The sequence below is a fragment of the Theropithecus gelada genome, chromosome 1 (genome assembly GCF_003255815.1).
Source record: "Theropithecus gelada isolate Dixy chromosome 1, Tgel_1.0, whole genome shotgun sequence".
Classification (NCBI taxonomy): domain Eukaryota; kingdom Metazoa; phylum Chordata; class Mammalia; order Primates; family Cercopithecidae; genus Theropithecus; species Theropithecus gelada.
Window position 1 is genome coordinate 58,984,880 of NC_037668.1, and position 16,356 is coordinate 59,001,235.

At 42.9% G+C, this 16,356-nt stretch overlaps 1 pseudogene; it reads right to left on the reverse strand.

The window, feature by feature from the left end:
* Positions 1–7,398: 7,398 nt before the first annotated feature.
* LOC112608007 lies at positions 7,399–10,816 on the reverse strand (annotated as a pseudogene).
* Positions 10,817–16,356: the final 5,540 nt, after the last annotated feature.

A 16,356-nucleotide genomic window follows, 5' to 3' on the forward strand; every position in this document is an offset into this window, starting at 1 on the left:
AATTTTATCCATGTGAACTTCCACTTACCCTGGTGATAAATTATATAGAGCAAAAATTGACAGATGCACAAGGAGAAATCAGCAAATCTACAATTTGAATGAGAAATTTAGATGTGCCTCTCTCAGTAAATGATATCAAATAGACAAAATGGGTAACAATAGAGAAATTTGAATGACATTTTCAACAGTGAATGACATATAGAGAAACAGGGAAATAGAAACCTTAAAAATTAGTAAGGCTAGTAGGGTGCTGTGGCTCACACTTGTAATCCCAGCACTTTGGGAGGCTGAGGCAGGTGGATCACGAGCTCAGCAGTTTGAGACCAGCCAATATGGTGAAACCTCATCTCTACTAAAAAAAAAAAAAAAAAAAAAAATTAGTAAGGCCAATGACATTTTGTGCTGGCAAGATTCCTGGGAAAACAGGAATTCATATATATCTAGCGCTATTATTTTGAAAGGAAATGTGGCACTATCTGGGAAATTTTAAGATGAGCACATCTATGATTCAGCAATTCCACTGATAGATGTTTATCGGGGAGAAAACTCACCCAACTCACCCATGTGCACAAGGAGACATTGCAGCTCTGCTCATAATAGCAAAAAGTCCAAAAAGCTAATCAGCGCTCAATTAAGGATGGGTAATTTGAGCCGGGTGCAGTGGTGTGCACTTGTAGTCCCAGCTACTCTAGAGGCTGAGGCAGGAGAATTCCTTGAGCCCAGAAGTTTGAGACCAGCCTGGGTGATATAGTGAAACGACAACAGTGACGATGATGGAGGAGGAGGAGAAGAGGAAGAGGAAGGAGGAGAAGAGGAAGAGGAAGAAGGAGAAGAAGAAAAGGAGGAGGAGGAAGAGGAGAAGGAAGAGGAGGAGGAGAAGAAGAAGAAGAAAGTGAAAAAATGGAAAAATGTATCATGCAAACAGAAATCACAAGAAAGCTGGTGTTGCTCTACTAATATTACAGAATAGACTTGAAAACAAAAAATGTTACTAAAGAGAGACATTTTATAATCATAAAAGGGTCAATGTGCCAGGAAGATATAACAATCATAAACATATATGCACTTAACAACAGAGCCCAAAAATAAGTGAAGTAAAAACTGACAAATGAAGGGAGAAATAGGCAATTCAACAATAGTAGTTGAATACTTTCAATAATGAATACAATATGTTGGCAGAAGACCAACAACGAAATAGAAGACTTAAACAACACTATAAACCAACTATACCTAAAAGATATCTTTAGAACACTGCATCCAATACATTATACAAGAAAAGAAGAAAAATTGACCTTTGAACAACACGAGTTTGTGTTTGAACTCTGTTGGTTCACTTATATGTTACTTTTCTGCTGCCTCTGCTACCCCTGAGATGGCAGTACCAACCCTTCTCTCTTTCTCCCTCTTCCTCCTCCTCCTCAGCCTATGCAGCATGAACACAATGAGGATGAAGGCATTTATGATGACCCCACTTCCTCTTAATAAACAGTAAATATATATTCTCTTCCTTGTGATTTTCTTAATAACATTTTCTTTTCTCTAGCTCATGTTATTGTAAGAATTCACTGTATGATACATATAATATACAAAAAAAGAATGGGTAGATAACCTGAGGTTTATTCAAACAGTGGACTACTTTATAGTATTTGAAATAAATTTAAGTAGAGTTACATGAACCAATAAGGATAAAACTTAAACACACTAAAAACTGAAAAAAAATCAGGTTGCAAAATGATATGGTATGGTACCATTTATTTTAAATTTTTAAAAACACACAAAATTGTAGGGAAAAGAAAGAAAGATCAGACTGTTACTGTGTCTATGTAGAAAGGGAAGACATAAGAAATTCCATTTTGACCTGTACCTTGAAAAATTGCTTTGCTGAGATGCTGTTAATTTGTAACTTTGCCCCAGTCACTTTGCCCTAACCTTGTGCTTACAGAAACATGTGTTGTATGGAATCAAGGTTTAAGGGATCTAGGGCTGTGCAGGACATGCCTTGTTAACAAAATGTTTACAAGCAGTATGCTTGGTAAAAGTCATCGCCATTCTCTAGTCTCAATAAACCAGGTGCACAATGCATTGTGAAAAGCTGCAGGGACCTCTTCCTTGGAAATCCGGGTACTGTCTGAGGTTTCTTCCCATATGGTAGTCTGAAATATGACCTTGTGGGATGAGAAAGACCTGACCATCCCCCAGCCTGACACCCGTAAAGGGTCTGTGCTGAGGTGGATTAGTAAAAGAGGAAAGCCCCTTGCAGCTGAGATAGGGGAAGGCCACTGTCTCCTGCCTGCCCCTGGGAACTGAATGTCTCGGTATAAAACCCGATCGTACATTTGTTCAATTCTGAGACAGGAGAAAAACTGCCTATGGTGAGAGGCGAGACATGTTGGCAGCAATGCTCCTTTGTTATTCTTTACTCCACTGAGATGTTTGGGCGGAGAGAAACATAAATCTGGCCTACGTGTACATCCAGGCATAGTATCTCCCATTGAACTTAATTATGACATAGATTATTTTGTTCACATGTTTTCTTGCTGACCTTCTCTCTATTATCACCCTGCTTTCCTACCGCATTCCTCTTGCTGAGATAATGAAAATAATAATCAATAAAAACTGAGGGAACTCAGAGACTGGTGCCGGTGTAGGTCCTTGGTATGCTGAGTACCAGTCTCCTGGGCCCACTGTTGTTTCTCTATACTTTGTCTCTGTGTCTTATTTCTTTTCTCAGTCTCTCATACCACCTGACGTGATATACCCACAGGTGTGGAGGGGCAGGCCACCCCTTTAAAAAATAATACTTTGTCTATGGACACCTACATAGATGGTAGAAATACAAACCCATGTATGGCAATGATACTCATCAATTAAACATTTTTCCTGTGGGGAATAAGGGATAAAGGAAGGACTCCTGCCCATGGGACCGCTAATGCCACTTTAACCCTAATCAGGACTGGGTACTGAGAGTGGGAAGATTCCTTCACACCTAGTTGGGAGTAGCCACAGGGTGTTAATCAGATTCTGAGGCAACCCTTACTCTGCTGTCCGTCACACATGAATTTGAGCTTGTGATCTTGGGCACAACCCACAATGTCTGGACCTTGGTCAACCCATCTGTGAAACGAACTAAAGATATTTGCCCTGGAGAATGGCGGACTCAGTGTCAACATTCACATTGTCAGAAGCAAATGGGAAAGATAATCTAGACTGCCATGTACTGTGTGGCTTCACTGTCAAGAATTTCTCTCCCCAGGGGAAGCAGATGGAATTAAAACATTGTGATTATTCTTAAGCACCTCATGCAACGGCTGCTGCACACCATCTGTGAAGTCAGTTGCAGACCTATGATGAGGAAGTAGAATCATGTGGTCTCCAGGCCCTTTGCTGCAATGTCTTTCTGCTGGGTAATTAATTACGTGGTGTTGAAATGCTCTGCGTCAAGTCCCTTTGGTTTAGTCATCATGCTTGCTTAATGTTCTGTTAATGTCCATGCTGCTTTCTAGGAACTTGAACATCAGTATCCCTGTCCAGGTTAAAGGAATTTGCAATGTTCCCATAGACCCTGAATTTCTATCTTGAGTGAAACAATGAAAAGGGGTGACCATACTCTCATCTTCCCCAGCTGCCTGGTTGCTGCAGTGTAGGGGGTTGGCTATGGGTGGTGGTTAATGAATCCCTGTTGGCTCCTACCGCCAAACAGACTGACTACACATCAGCTCTAATAACTGACAGATCCCACCCTCAGACAAAAGCAAGAAAATGTGTGTAGCAGTTTGCATTGTAATTAGTAGGGAATAAAAGACTCTAAGTGCTTCATGATTTCTGGTTCACTGGAATTGAAAACAAAGTAAGGTCTAGTACTGAGGGAGAGTCAGTCCCCGTTTGGTTGACCCCAAAACATTTGCAATTAGATTTGCTGGATCTGGGATCCCAAGAGATTTTGAACCATGGGGTGGGAAGCCACCAAACTTAGATTCTTGATGGCATGCTAGGCTTGATCCATGGGGAATGGGGCTCCCCCAACCCCTTTCTGCTGTCACCAACTGAGGCTGGTGTTGGGGAAGAAGAACCCAAGAGTCCGGCAGGCAGAGGCAGCAAGTCACTGGTCCACAAGAGGCTGTCCTCAGTAAGATCTTGTCTCTGCCCAGCAGCCCCAAGTGGACAAGTATTTTGTTTTTTACTGTGGTAAAATACACATAACATAAAATCTACCATTTTAACCCTTTTTGAGTGTATTACTAGGTGGTATTAAGTACATTCATGTTGTTGTGCACCCATCACCACTACCCATCAACAGAATTTTTTTTTTTTTTTTTTTTTTTTTGAGATGGAATCTTGCTCTGTCGCCCGGGCTGGTGTGCAGTGGCATGATCTCGGCTCACTGCAAGCTCCGCCTCCTGGGTTCATGCCATTCTCGTGCCTCAGCCTCCCGAGTAGCTAGGACTACAGGCGCCCGCCACCACACCCAGCTAATTTTTTTTTGTATTTTCAGTAGTGACGGGGTTTCACCAAGATGGTCTCGATCTCCTGACCTTGTGATCCGCCCACCTCAGCCTCCCAAAGTGCTGGGATTACAGGTGTGAGCCACTGCGCCTGGTCTGAATTATTTGGGGCGTGGTGGCTCATGTCTGTAATTCCAGCACTTTGGGAGGCCGAGGTGGGTGGATCACGTGAGGTCAGGAGTTCCAGACCAGCCTCACCAACATGGCAAAACCTCATCTCTACTAAAAATTAGCCGGGTGTGGGGGTGAGTACCTGTAATCCCAGCTACTCTGGAGGATGAAGCAGGAGAATCGCTTGAACCCGGAAGGCGAAGGTTGCAGTGAGCTGAGATCGCACCATTACACTCCAGCCTGGGTGACAGGGGAGACTCTGTCTCAAATAAATAAATAAAAAGAACATTTCAGAGTAAGGACATCCTGTCACACAACCTCTAATTATTTCAGCAAGCATCTCTTTTAAAAAAAGGACGCTGTCCTTCATAACCACATGGTTATTATCCCCCCCAGAAAAGTAACAGCAATTCCCTAATGTCATGTAAATTCCAATGCAAATTTCCTCAATTTCCCCCCAAATGTCTTGTATAGCTGATGTTTTCAAACTATGCTCTGATCACTAACCACACATTGTAGTTATTAGTCATGTGTCTGAATTCTCTTGAATGGTTTCCCCTTCTGCTTGCTTCTACGAGGCTGGGAGGGTTAAATTGCGTAACATCCCACTTTCTGAATTGGTCTAATTATTTCCACTTGATGTTCCTTCATCTCCCGTATCTTCTACAAACTGAGATAAATGTCTGTAAGCTTGATTTGATTTAAGCAGAACAGCCTTGGCGAGAATAAATACTCCATGGGTGGCGATGAACTTCACCTTGAAACATGACTACCCCTTGGCAAAGCAGAATGTGGCGCCTCTGTGTGCCCTGGGCGGGGGTTCCCAAGTAGGACAATGCAAAATGACTCCAAATAATTCATGTTATTAGAAATGCAAGTGTTTTAAAATCACATGTTTTGTATTGTAAGAATTGTGTTACACAGTTCTTCTTCAGAAAAGGTTTTTCCTTGAGGTGTTAGAGCAGGTCAACACCAAAAACTAAAATAAAATGAGAGATTCTTCAATGAAAACACTAAGGACAATTGTTACTGGAGAATGTGGAAATCTTGAAAGAGAAAAGGGAGAAGGGTTCTAGGCGACTTTAAAATTGTATATTTAAATAACATCCAAGTAGTACTGTGAAAATGACAAACTATAGAAAGAGTTTCACATAAATTTTCAAGGTGGAATTTGATATCATATAATGTGATATCACATTATAACAATATTTTAAAAATAATTTTGAATATTGGCTCTCTTTTCTGTCATTTCCTTTTTTTGAGATTTCAACAAATTTACTCAATATTGATGTAAATACACGAAATTTTATATGTAACACATGGCCTTTAGTATCACAGGATTTGGCCTTCTAAAGTAAATCACAGGTAAACAAAAGCATGCTGCATTTCTGTACTAACCAACAGTGTTGCAATCTAATATGGCTTGGCTCTGTGTTCCCACCCAAATCTCATCTTCAATTGTAATCTGTGTCGAGAGAGGGAGGTGATTGGATCATGAAAGCAGTTCCCTCATGCGTTCTCATGATAGTGAGTGAGTTTGCACGAGATCTGATGGTTTCATAAGGGGCTCTTTCCTCTCTGCTCACACTCTCTCCTGAGGTCTTGTAAAGAAGATGCCTGCTTCCCCTTCTACCATGATTGTAAGTTTCCTGAGGCCTTCTCAGCCATGCAGAACTGTGAGTCAATTAAACCTCCTTTGTTTGTAAATCTTTATAGCAATATAACAACGAACTAATACACAATTCAACAGAGCCCTTCCGTAGCTTTTCACTAGGTACCTGAAGCAAGATTCCTCCTGCTTAGAATAGGTGGAGGCTGGGCATGGTGGCTCATGCCTGTAACTCCAGCACTTTGGGAAGTCGAGGTGGGCGGATCACCTGAGGTCAGGAGTTTGAGACCAGCTTGGCCAACATGGTAAAACCCCGTTTCTACTAAAAATACAAAAATTAGCCGGGCGTGTTGCTGTGCGCCTGTAATCCCAGCTACTCAGGAGCCTGAGGGAGAAGAATAGCTTGAACCTTGCAGGCAGAGGTTGCAGTGAGCCACAATCACACCACTGCACTCCAGCCTGGATAACAGAGCAAGATTCCGTCTCAAAAAAATAAAAAATAAAAAATAAATAAATAGGTGGGGGGAAAAATCCTCAAATTAACCCAGAAAAAAAATGGTAACTCAGAATTATATTCTCATAAGGTTTCACAGCTGCTCAACACCAGAAATAGATTATGAAGTCTTTTGCCTAAGCACTTCTATAAAAGTTTCAGTGTTGACCAAAATAAGACACAGGTTTCTCATTAAACTTTGTCTTAATGAGTCTCGAAATTCTGTGACAGATTTTTGGTCAAGTTGTCTCCATTAAAAATTACTGATTTTGAAAACTAATGACTTGCCAGGTGCAGCGGCGTGCCTGTAATTCTAGGTACTCAGAAGGTTGAGGTAGGAGAATTGCTTGAACCCAGGAGGCGGAGGTTGCAGTGAGCCGAGATGGTGCCACTGTACTCCAGCCTGGGCAACAGAGTGAAACTGTGTCTCAAAAAACAAAAAACAGAACAAAACAAAAAACCAAAACAAAAACAAAAACATCTGATTACTGAAAATTGTCACACGAATACAAAACAAGAACGATTCACAAAATATTCTGCTTTCCTTCTGAATCTTTTATGATGCATTATTATCATTAACTAGTCTTGTACTATTAAACTTAAATGGCCAATTGAAACAAACAGTTCTAGACAGTTCTTCCATGACTGATTAAGGCTGGGGTGGCAGGTACTAGGGATAATGTTCATTTAGCCTTCCAAGCTTTCTGGGTAGACTTGGTGACCTTGCCAGCTCCAGCACCCTTCTTGTCCACTGCTTTGATGAAACCAACAAACAGCAAAAGGACTCAGGGGAGCTGGTCAGAAAAGCTTTCAGCACACATGGAGTTGCTAGAAACCATATCCATGGTGGAAGCATCACCTGATTTTAAGAATTTAAATCTTCCAGCTTCTTACCAGAACAGCAATCAGTCTTCTTCAGTCCAGCAAACTTAAAAGCAATGTGAGCTGTCTGACAATTCAGAACAGGGCCACAATCAGTACTGATCTGGCCTGGGTGGTTCAGGATAATCACCTGAGCAGTGAAGTCAACTGCTTCCACAGGTGGATCATTTATGCTGTCACCAGCAACACTGCCACAATGAACATCTTTGACAGACACATTCTTGACATTGAAGCCCACATTGTCCTCAGGAAGAGCTTCACTCAAAGCTTCATGATGCATTTCAACAAACTTCCCTTCAATTGTAACCAATTGTTGACTGGAGCAAAGGTGACTACTGTGCCAGGCTTGAGAACACCAGCCTCTGCTCAGCCCTTAGGGATGGTATCGATACCACCAATGCTGTAGACATCCTGGAGAGGCAGACGCAAGGACTTGTCAGTAGGACGAGCTGGTGGCAGGATGTAATTCAGAGCTTCAGGCAGCATGGTTCCACTGCCATTGCCATCGTTACGGGTGACTTTCCATCCCTTTAACCCAGGCATCTGAACCCTTGGCACCAGCATGCTCTCACCGTTCCAAACAGAAATTGACGCAAATGCTACTACTCAGGGGATAGGGGTTGTAGTCAATTTTCTTAATGTGAGTGCTGATTTTCTTAATGACTTCCTTGTGTCTTTTCTGGCTGTAGGGTGGCTCAGTGGAATCCGTTTTAACACCAACAATTAGTTGTTTCACACCCAGGGTGTAAGTTAGAAGGGCACACTCATGAGTCTGCTCATTCTTGGAGACACCAGCTTCAAATTCACCAACACTGACAGCAACAATCAGGACAGCACAGTCAGCCTAAGATGTGCCTGTAATGACATTTTTGATAAAGTCTGCGTCTCTTGGGGCATCAATGGTAGTCACGTAGACTCGCTGGTCTCAACTTTCCATGGAGAGATGGTGACATCAATGGTGACATCACACTCTTGCTCAGCTTTCAGTGTGTCCAAGACCCAGGCTTACTTTAAGGAGCCTTTTCCCATCTCAGCAGCCTCCTCTGTGACCAAAAGAAGACATAAGTTTTTCTACCATTCTTTTATCAACTCTGCCACATTTGGAGATCAGATGGCCAGTAGTGGTGGACTTCCCTGAATCTGTGTGTCCAATGATGACAATGTTGACATGAATCTTCTTCCTTTCCCATTTTGGCTTTTAGGAGTGGTTTTCATGATACCTGTGTTCTGGCAGCACACCCATTGCAAGAAAGTTCTTCTCTGACATTCTTGAGTGGTTTCAGGTGGGTAGGGCTTTACAACACCGAGGTAATGCATATTGTGTGTTTCTGAAGCCTCTAGAAGACTAGAGTTCACCTCTGAAATGACTTATAACAAAAGAATAAATAATGGCATTATTAAAAGGAAATTTATAAACATAAGCTTCAAGTAGTTCAAATAGTGGGACTGAGATAAAGAAAGCTAGACAGGTATTTTCAGCCTCTCCATGGGGCTAGAACTGAAGGAAACTTTTAGAGAAAACTTCAGAAGCAGATCTTTGTCTTTATTTTTTCCTTTTATTATTGTTCTCTACATATCTAGTGCATGGAGACTGTTTGTGACACTAGGTGCTCTTGTTCTCTTCCTTCTCTGGGGTTCCTGGAAGCCCTTCCTCCCCTGTTCAGAACAGTCCAGCTCCCCTTCACCCTTGCACATCCCATTTAGTAGAGTGAAAGCCTGCATTGCCATCACTCAAGTAGGCCCTCAAGGGACCCACTCTACCTCCAAGTGACTTTTCAATGTTTCCTTTATGATATGGTTTGGCTGTATCCCCACCCAAATGTCATCTTGAATTATAGATTCCATAATTCCCACGTGTCCCGGGAGGGATCCAGTGGGAGGTAATTGAATCATGGGGGCGGGTCTTTCCTATGCTGTTCTCATGATAGTAAATAAGTCTCATGAGACCTGATGGTTTTATAAAGGGGCATTCCCCTGCACATGCTGTCTTGCCTGCCGCCATGTAAGATGTGACTTTGCTCCTCATTCATCTTCCTCAATGTTTGAACTAACTTACGTTCCCACCAACAGTGTACAAGCATTCCTATTTCTCCACAGCCTCACTAGCATCTGTTGTTTCTTGACTTTTTAATAATTGCCATTCTGACTGGTGTGAGATGGTATCTCGTTGTGGTTTTGATTTGCATTTCTCTAACAATCAGTGATGTTGAGCTTTTATTCATGTTTCTTGGCCACATAGATGTCTTCTTTTGAGAAGCGTCCGTTCGTATCCTTTGCCCACTTTTTGATGGGGTTGTTTGTCTAACTATTTTTTTATACCCATCAACCATACCCACCTCCCCCGCCAGTCCTCCATTACCCTTATCGGTCTCTGGTAACCATCCTTTTACTCTCTATGTCCATGAGTTCAATTGTTTTTTATTTTTGTTTAGATCTCACAAATAAGTGAGAACATGAGGAGTTTGTCTTTCTGTGCCTAGCTTATTTCACTTAACATAATGATCTTCAGTTCCATCTATGTTGTTGCAAATGACACAATCGCATTCTTTTTTATGGCTAAATAGTACTCCATTGTGTATATGTACCACATTTTCTTTTTCCTTTCATCTGTTGGACACTTAGGTTGTTTCCAAATCTTGGCTGTTGTGAACAATGCTGCAATAAACATGGGAGTGCAGATAGCTATACAATAATATACTGACTTCCTTTCTTTTGGGTATATATCCCATAGTGGGATTGCTGGATCGTGATAGCTCAATTTTTAGTTTTTTGAGGAACCTCCAAACTGTTCTTCATGGTAATTGCATAAGTTTACATTCCCACCAACAGTGTACCAGGGTTCTCTTTTCTCTACATCCGTGTCAGCATTTGTTATTGCCTGTCTTTTGGATATAAGCCATCTTAACTGGGGTGAGAGGATATCTCATTGTAGTTTTGATTTGCATTTCTCTGATGACCAGTGACGTTGAGCACCTTTTCATATGTCTGTTTGCCATTTGTATGTCATCTTTTGAGAAATGTCTATTCAGATCTTTTGCCCTTTTTGACTAGATTTGATTTTTTTTCCCTATAGAGTTGTTTGAGATCCTTATGTATTCTGGTTATTAATCTCTTGTCAGATGCATAGTTTGTAAATATTTTTCCCATTCTGTGGGTTGTCTCTGCACCTTGCTGATTGTATCCTTTGCTGTGCAGAAGCTTTTTAACCTGTTTTCCCATTTGCCCATTTTTGCTTTGGTTGCCTGGGCTTGTGGGGTATTGCTCAAGAAATTTTTGCCCAGAATAATGTCCTGAAGATTTTCCCCACCCTATGATGTTTTAATCCTCCTTAAAACTCAGTGCTTCAGGCAGCTTCCTGACTGACAAATGCCTGGGTCCAGTTATTTTATTTATTTATTTTTTTCGAGATGGAGTCTTGCTCTATTTCCCAGGCTGGAGTGTAGTCGCGCGACCTTGGCTCACTGCAGTCTCCACCTCCCAGGTTCAAGTGATTCTCCTGCCTCATCCTCCAGAGTAGCTGGGATTACAGGTGTGCACCACCATGCCTGGCTACTGGGTCTAGTTCTGATCACCTCCCACTGTCCTCTGTAAGTAAAGTGAACTTTTCCAAAGGAGGCATGTATTGAGCTGAATGGGTTAACTGATGCTGCAGTAACAAACAACCCTCATATTTCAGTACTTAAACTTATAAGGTTGTGATTGCCTCAAACTATATCCCTATGAAGGGAGAGCTGGGGGCCCTGCTCTATGCTATCCTCACTCTAGGAACCAGGCTGATAGAGTAGCCACCGGCTGCTGACTGCTTCTGCAAAGGGACAGAGTGTGTGGTGAATTAACACTGGCTCTTAAAGCTTCCTACTGGCGGTAACATCACTTTACTCACATTTCATCAGCCAAAGCAAGCCACATGGCCATATCCCATTTCAAGGTGGAGGAGTATAATAGACCTTATTATTGCCAGAATGTTTGCTGTCTTGGTTTATCTTTCTTGGGCTTGGTTTATCTTTCTTCTGATTCTTGCTACAAAACAGATGATAGTTTTTATACATTTAAGGCAAAATAATATTGGCATCTTCTTTATGTGAAATATCTCCCTTAAGGTGAAGCTTCAGATATTGCACATAAAGAAGACCTTTAATAGCATAGTTAAAGAGAAACTGAAGTATTTTTTACTTTATTCACATGGCCATCCCAGGGTCTAAAGGGTCTAACCCCCATTGTTGGCTAGTCACCCTTGAATTCCAACTCCATGCTTAGTTCATAGGATCAAGCTTGTTGCTTTGTTTGTAGTGATGTTCCAGAAGAAATGAAAATATAATCAAGAAGACTGAGCTGAAAGCTACCCACCAGAGCTCTGCACAGGCTGGTCACAGCCCTCTGAGAAAGACAGCTGTCAGAGCCATTTGCTAAGAACTTCCTGCTAACATGTGTATCAGAGGCCAGGAACAGTCCTCTAACCCCAGGGATTTCAATTAACAGGGGTTAAGCTAAGATGTTTACTTAGATTATCTCATTTAATCCTCAAAACAATGCTGGTATCAAATACTAATATATTAATTCCATTTTTTCAGATAAGGAAATGGAGGATCAGGAAAGGTGACAAAATTTTATTAGAAGCTGGGATTCACAAGAAGAACATAATCACTGCATTAAATTACTTATTAAGGTTTTATAGTCAAGGGAACAAAAACCTGAATGACTTATTCAGGCCACACTATCCTGTTAGTTAATCCCCAGGTGTTTGAACTCCCAGGAAGAGCTGAGGTTTATATTTATGAATATACACAAGTTATAAATCAGGCGCCCCCAAGCCTGTTGATCTTTCACAAGTGTGATCTCTTGTGTCACATCCACGCTTAGAAAGTAACTCTTTTAAAGATGCTTTAATAGATTCTCTCTTTTTTTTCTTTTTTTGAGACAGAGTATTGCTCTGTCACCCAGGCTGGAGTGCAGTGGCGGGATCTTGGCTCACTGCAACCTCCGCCTCCTGGGTTTAAGCAATTCTCCTGCCTCAGCCTCCCGAGTAGCTGGGACTACAGGCACGTTCCACTATGCCTGGTTAATTTTTTGTATTTTTAGTAGAGACGGGATTTCACCATGTTAGCAGGATGGTCTCAATCTCCTGACCTCGTGATCCACTCACCTTGGCCTCCCAAAGTGGTGGAATTACAGGCATGAGCCACCGCGCCCAGCCGTCAATTCTCTTTTTTAAAGATTTTTGTTTTCTTTGAGACAGTATCTTGTTCTGTCACCCAGGCTGGAATGCAGTGGCGTGATCTCTGCTCACTGCCACCTCTGTTCCCTGGATTCAAGTGATTCTTCTGCCTTAGCTCCTCGAGTAGCTGGGACTACAGGCATGCACCAGCATGCCTGGCTAATTTTTTGTATTTTTAGTAGAGATGGGATTTCGCCATGTTGGACAGGCTGGTCTCAAACTCCTGGCCTCAAGTGATCTGCCCTCCTCGGCTTCCCAAGGTGCTGGGATTACAGGCATGTGCCACTGCGCCCGGCTGATTTTTATTTTTTTTTATTTATTTTTTTTTTTTTGAGACGGAGTCTTGCTCTGTCGCCCAGGCTGGAGTGCAGTGGCCGGATCTCAGCTCACTGCAAGCTCCGCCTCCCGGGTTCACGCCATTCTCCTGCCTCAGCCTCCCGAGTAGCTGGGACTACAGGCGCCCGCCACCTCGCCCGGCTAGTTTTTTGTATTTTTTTAGTAGAGACAGGGTTTCACCGTGTTAGCCAGGATGGTCTCGATCTCCTGACCTCGTGATCCGCCCGTCTCGGCCTCCCAAAGTGCTGGGATTACAGGCTTGAGCCACCGCGCCCGGCCGCCCGGCTGATTTTTAAAAGATTTTTAAATGGCTTGTTTAAAAATATATATGTTTAACTTTTTGGCCTGGTGCAGTGGCTCACGCCTGGAATCCTAGCACTTCAGGAGGCAGAGGTAGGTAGATTGCCTGAGCTCAGGAGTTTGAGATCAGCCTGGGCAATACGGTGAAACCCTGTCTCTACTAAAATACAAAAAATTAGCTGGGTGTGGTGGCGGGTGCCTGTAATCCCAGGTGCTCAGGAGGCTGAGACAGGAGAATCGCTTGAACCCAGGAGGCGGAGGTTATGGTGAGCCGAGATCATGCCATTGCACTCCAGCCTGGGCGACTGAGCAAGACTCTATCTCAAAAGAAAAAAGAAAAAAAATATATATATATATAAAAATAATGTTTTATATATATTATATATAATACATATATATTTTTATATAAATATATATATTTAACTTTTTAATAAGAGAATAACTGGTGATCCGGGACCTCCCTGGATGGATGCAGAGATTGGATAATCTGTGGTTTTTAAACAACTTTGTTGAGATATGATTCATATACCATAAAATTTGACCTTTCAAAGCATACAATTCAGTGGTTTTTAGCATGTTTGCCAAGTTGAGCAACCATCATCTCTATCTAATTGCAGACTATTTTCACCAACGCAAAAGGAAACCCTGTCCCCATTAGCAGGCCCTCCCCATTCCTCTCTCCCCTTTCCCCAGCCATAGGCAACCACAGATCTACTCTCTATCTCTGTGGATTTGTGTGTTCTGGATATTTTACATAAACGGAATCATATGATCATATATACATTTATTTATTTAATTTTTTAAACCATTTCACCTTTATTCTGTTAAGTGAGGTTCCAAACAGACTTTACTTTCCAAACTGTTTACCTGTTGTCCCAGCACCACTTCTCTGTCCCTTTCACCTTCTTTGGTGATTGGTGACATGTTCCAGTCTTTGCTATCAGCTTTATTTCTGGGCCCTCAATTCTGCCTCATTGATGTTTCTGTTCAGGATCCCTATAGGATGTGAAGTCAGATGGGAGCTGATCTAAATCCCAGATCTCATATATTAGCTGTGACATCCATTTATTAATTTATCCTACAAATATTTACTGAATTCTGTGCCAAGTCTTTTTTTTTTTTTTTTTTTTGGACAGGGTCTCTATTGCCCAGGCTGGAGTGCTGGAATGAAGTAACATGATCTCAGCTCACTGTAGCCCCAACCTTCTGGGCTCAAGCCATCCTCCTGCTCAGTCTCCCAAGTAGCTGGGACCACAGGCGTGTGCCACCACAGCCGCCTAACTTTTGTATTTTTTTGTAGAGACAGGATTTTGTCATGTTGCCTAGGCTGGTCTCCAACTGCTGGGCTCAATCTATCCACCCACCTTGGCCTCCCGAAGTGTTGGGATTACAGGCGTGAGTCACCACGCCCCAGCCCAAGTCTTATCCTAGGCACTGGGGACCCAAGAAATGCAGATTTGGTCCCTGTTTTAAGCAGAGGGACCAACACAATCTGGCAGGGAAAGTTCCTATGGATAAAAATACAGACATAAACAGCAGCGGTGAGAGTGAGGCACTTTGTATATCTTTTCTTTTTATATCTTAATCTTATAACTGGCCTCAAAGCCCCATTTTCCAGTTGAAAAAACTGAGGTTCAAAGCAGTCAACTAACTTTCCCATAGCAAATTCGTTGCGAGTGGCACACCAGGCTTGGTAAGTGGTAAATCAGGTGGATGTCGAGCCCTTGGGATTAAGCCCTCTGCTATATCAAGGAGAAAGGGCTATGGAGGGCCAGCGAGTGAGAGGCAGGCCGGGAGAAAAGAAGAACAGCCGGTCCAAGGTCTCAGAGCAGGTTCGTTTCTGGGGAAAGGCCCCTATCTCTGCTTCCCCCAGGCAGAGGAAGACTTGGGCCCTTTGAAAGGAAAATAAAACCTCGGGATCCCCAAATCACTAAACCAAGGGAAAAATCAAGCTGGGAACTATGTCAGGCAAACCTACCTCCCATTTTATTCCTAAATAGCTACATACCTCCCTCACAAACTGCCCACAAGAAAATTCGTTGTGGGCCTCAAGATCTTTATCCTAAAAGAGTTCTGTTGAATTTCACTCTGGCAGTGTAAACTAATAACTGATCTTCAGGGGTGGAGACAGAAAGTCATCCTTCTGCTCACCTGAGACACATGCATATCTGATTGTTTCCTCTGCCCTATTGTTTATGTAAAAATGCAGATTCACTGAGTCAGACTAAATTGTGTGTTCAGCAAAAGGCTCATCAAGGACTCAATGCAATCTTTCATCTCTTATCAACCTTTTTGTCTCTTATGACCTGGAAGCACCCCTGCTGCCTTCAAGTTGTCCCACATTGCCAGACTGAACCAATGTACATCTTAAACACATTGATTGATGTCTCCTGGCTCCCTGTGAATAAAAGCAAGCTGTGCCCTGACCACCTCAGGCACACGTCCGGACCTCCTGAGGCTGTGTGATGGGTGCATCCTTAAGTTTGGCAAAATAAACTTTCTACATTGACTGAGATCTGTCTCAGATATTTGGGGTTCACAGCCCTGCCATCTCTGCCCTCCTCCCCACCTCCTGCCCTGGGCATGGCTGGCAGACAAAAACCTGGAGAGCAGCCCACTCCCTGCTGATTGTCCTTCACTGGAACAGGCAGAGGAGGTTCTGGGTCACAACACAGAGGTGGGCTGTAAGCCTGCAGGAGATTACAGCTGATCCCTGAGGTGGGCCTGCCCCAAGGTGGTGGCTTCAGCCTGGGAGGGCCAGAGGAGCTCAGGCGAGACCTCAGCAGTCCGTGTGGAGAGGGAGGGCGGAGCTCAGGTGAGACCTCAGCAGTCCACGTGGAGAGGGAGGGCGGAGCTCAGGCGAGACCTCAGCAGTCCACGTGGAGAGGGAGGGTGGAGCTCAGGCGAG